Consider the following 4,103-nt stretch of genomic DNA (forward strand, 5'->3'; position numbering starts at 1 on the left):
TCATAAGTCTATAGCTGCCATTGTTAGTGATTCCTCTGATGGATCTGGGCAACGTAAACTGGAAAGGATTCACCACGTTGTATTCCATTAAGATCATTTCCGATTTATGGGGAGAATCAAAATATCAACATTAACAGGAGTTCGGAAGAAGTTGATTCCAACACTCGTGGTGACTTCGAGGGGTTGAGGACTTCAGTGGAGGAAGTAACTGCAGGTTTGGTGGGAAAAGAAAGAGCCAGAAAATTAGTAGCCAGAAGATGGGACTGAATTGCTGCAATCTCATCATAAAACAAACGAGGAGTTACTTCTTACGGATGAGCGAAGAAAGTGGTATTTTGGGATGGGATCTACTCCTGGTGAAGACGCTGGGAAGATGGTTGAAATGACAACAAAGGATTTAGAATATTCTATAAGCTCAGTTGCTAATGCAGGGGCAGGGTTTGAGAGGATTGACCCCCATTTTGAAAGAAGTTCTACTGTGGTTAATATGCTACCAAACAGCATCACCTGCTGTACAGAAACCATTTGTGAAAGGAGCAGTCAGTCAGTGTGGCCAAGGTCACTGTTCCTTATTTTAACAAATTGGCCAGGCACTTCGGGAGCCGAGGGCTTCGGTGCAGAGGTGGCCAAGAGGTGGCCACGCACAACCAGTCCCGAAAATGGCACAGGAACAGCATCAAGAAACCCCCATCACAAAGATATGAACCTCTTAAGGGGGTAGACCCCAAGTTCCTAAGGAACATGCGCTTTGCCAAGAAGCACAACAAGAAGGGCCTGAAGAAGATGCAGGCCAACAACGCCAAGGCCCCCAGCGCATGTGCCGAGGCCGCCAAGGCCCTCGTCAAGCCAAGGAGGTCAGGCCCAATATCTCAAAGGGCAGCAGCAGCAGCAAGCTCAGTCGACTTGCCTACATCGCTCACCCCACGCTTGGGAAAGTGCTCGTGCCGCATCGCCAAGGGGCTCAGGCTGCGGGTGCAGTTGCAGCTCAGGCTCCCGCTCCCAAAGGTGCCCAGGCCCCCACGAAGGCTCCACAGTAGAGGCCTCTGTCTGCCGATGTGATGTGAGGACGGAAGGACTGGTGGGACCTCTGGGTTGCTGTCTGCATGGAGCTGGTGTCCTCCTTTGCTATTTGAACAAATAAACCTGAGGCAGGATCTGTCAAAAAACAAGAAATTGGCACAGCCACCCCAGCCTTCAGCAGCCACACGCTGGTCAGCCAGCAGCCAGCAACACTGAGGCAAGACCCTCCGCCAGCAAAAAGGGTGTGACTCGCTGAGGGCTCAGATGAAGCTTAGCATTTTTTAGCAATAAAGTATTTTCTCATTAAGGTATGTACAGTACATATTGTTTTAGACATAATGCTATTGCACACTTAATAAATGAGAGTACAGTGAAAACATTTGTTTATATGCACCGGGAAACCAAAAAATGTGTACGCCTTGCGTTATTGTCATCCTCGCTTTATTGTGGTGGCCTAGAACCGAACGAGCCTGCAGTATCTCCAAGGTATGCCTGTCCTGATGAAGGTGGGGAAATACTTGCTTTAACTAACATATCTTAGCCTGAGTAAAGGTTTTTTTAAAAAAATGTTTTTATTGATTTTTAAGAATATATTTTTATTGATTTTTAGAGAGACAGGAAGGGAGAGAGAGAGAGAAACATCAACATTGATTTGCTGCCTCCAGCACCTCAACACTTGCACTGACACATACTTATTACACTTCTCGGTTGGTGGGTATTTGAACTATGAAACAGGCCTCTTGTGCAGTCTCCGTGGGCCGAGACTCAGGAAAGGATGTGAGGACTGCACTTCCTGCTCCCTTTCAACTGACAGGGCCGCGTCTGAAACTCGTGGCTTGCGACAGCATGTTTTCCTGTCTGAGCCTCCTCTTCATGCACAAGTTCAGGTCGGGGTTTAAGAAAACCAGATCATGCCACACGTCAGAAATTCATTGGGAAAATTGAAGACTCTATGGCAGACCTCACCCAGACTGCTTTTTAGAATCACCTGGGAAACTTCTTGTTTTTTTCCCCAATATTTATTGATTTTTAGACAGGAAGGGAGAGAGAGAGAGAGAGAAACATCAACATTGATTTGCTGCCTCCAGCACCTCACCCACAACCCCGGGCAAGCGCCCTGACTGGGAATCGGACCAGCGACCTCTTGTTCATGGGTCGATGCTTAACTGCTGAGCCACACCAGTGAGCAAGACTTTGATTTTGAAGTTTGCTAAAGGTCAGAGGCATGAAATATAAAAGGCATATTTTACAGTAATTAAGATTCTTTGGGGGAAGATTTCCCTCTTTGATATTTATGGTTCTCTTTTCTTCTGTTACTAACCCAATTCCTCACTATTACCACCACCAAAATAAGAGCACCACTGCCTGGTAAAAAGCCATCCCTGAGTTCCTGCCCCGATGCCAGACAATCCAGTTCCTCCCCATGTGTCTGGGTCCCCCAACGCCTCCAGGCGGGCACTGGAGCTCGAAGGAAGCAAGTCTAAGTTCATGCTGGGGCCCTTTAAGAGGGACATTTGCGTCTCCTGCAGCCTCTGTGTCTTTGTGAAGGAAGGAAGATCGGGTTTGCCAGTATTGCCAAGTCACTGGAAGCCAGGAGAGCGGACTGGAACCGGTTCTCCCTTGCCGCTCTCAGAAAAGACCACCTGCTGCAGTTCTTGATCTCGGACTTCTGATTTTCAGAAGTGTGAGGACTATTTGTTTCTGTCACTTAAGCCGCTCTGTTTATGGTGCTTTTGCTACAACAGCCCTCGCAAACATAAAGATTTTGTAGCGCTTTCCCTGCGAAACACCTTCCAGTTGTCAATCACACTTCCTGTATGGAAGACATAGCTGAATGAAGAAATGGCAAAGCGCAAGACTTCTGTGATAGGGGCAGAAATACAATATTGGGGACCAGTTGTAATTGTAAGAAATATTAATCTTGCTCTGTTAACCATGCTTGTTTTGTTCTGATTAAAGAAAGCGCTTTCTAACCTGGCTGGGCATTGCACGTGGGACCTGGGCGCTCACCTGGAAATGCAGTCCATCCTCCCCATCAGGGAGCTGCCATTTATCATGGAAAAATAACCTTGAAAACCTTGTTGCAGAAACCGGAATCACCAGCCCTTGAAGACCCATAACCCTCTGCATATCACTAAGCCCTTTAAAGATCCCCAGCCGTTTGCATATCACTAGCCCTTTGAAGACCTCCAGCCTCTGCATACCCGCAGGCTTTTGCAAATCTCCGGACCTGTAAACTGCCCATTTGGCATACCTTTTGCCCACTTCCCCACTTAATCTGTGTCCTTCTACCCAATATAAGCAGCTGGCTTATGGCGGGGGGTAGAGAGAGATTTCTGTGGTTGACCTGCTGCCGGCCAGTATTGTTATAAATGCTCCTTTATGATTCAATCCTGTCTCTGCTTAATTGGTTCAGGTAGTGACAGGCAGCGCGGACCCACTGATTGTCCCTTACACCTGGACCAACGTTACCTGGGCGATCCAGGAGTTGGCACCACAAGGATACCAGAGGTGCCCCCACCCCCTGGGTCCTTCCCAGTGCATGCTGGGTCTTATCGTTCTGGCATGCTTCCTTTCCCCGCCCACAGACCCACAGACTGCCAATCCAAGTAGCCAATAGGAGGCCTGACTGGCGATTTCTTTTACCCCATAGGCTTAGAGTTTTGCAGGCGCCCTGGTAAACTTGCCGATTGCTCCAGCCTATAGTCACAGGTTTGCCCTGCTCTGCACAACTCCACTGCATCCGTGGAGCGGAGCCGTGAGCTTGGGAGCTGAGGGTCTATTTCCATGGGACTTGGATCTGAGTAGCACTTAGGAGATGCTGTGCAACCGAGTGAGTGTGCCCCCGTGGCCGACGGGGGAGTGGGGTGGTTAGCGATTGAACTCCGGTTGGGGAGGGGTTCCCCCTTTCCACCTGGGAATGGACCGGTCACCTCTTTCACGTGGCGAGGTGACCTTCCTTAGTCCCGGGCCTGAGATGAGCCCCCCATCTTCCACCTAGGTCACCAGGTTCTGAGAAAATAACCCCCGCCCCCTCCGGGTGCCTAGCACCCTGTTGTGTGCCTAGGAGGCCGTTTGTTGAC

At 49.3% G+C, this 4,103-nt stretch overlaps 1 protein-coding gene and 1 pseudogene across 2 annotated transcripts in view; both read left to right on the top strand.

Moving 5' to 3' along the window:
• LOC102752159 overlaps positions 1-1,059 on the top strand; it is a 4,330-nt pseudogene extending 3,271 nt beyond the window's left edge.
• LOC102752449 (inner centromere protein-like) overlaps positions 1-4,103 on the top strand; it is a 73,401-nt gene that overhangs the window by 24,099 nt on the left and 45,199 nt on the right. The window lies entirely within an intron of this gene.

The sequence above is a fragment of the Myotis davidii genome, unplaced genomic scaffold, assembly GCF_000327345.1.
Source record: "Myotis davidii unplaced genomic scaffold, ASM32734v1 scaffold509, whole genome shotgun sequence".
Lineage (NCBI taxonomy): Eukaryota > Metazoa > Chordata > Mammalia > Chiroptera > Vespertilionidae > Myotis > Myotis davidii.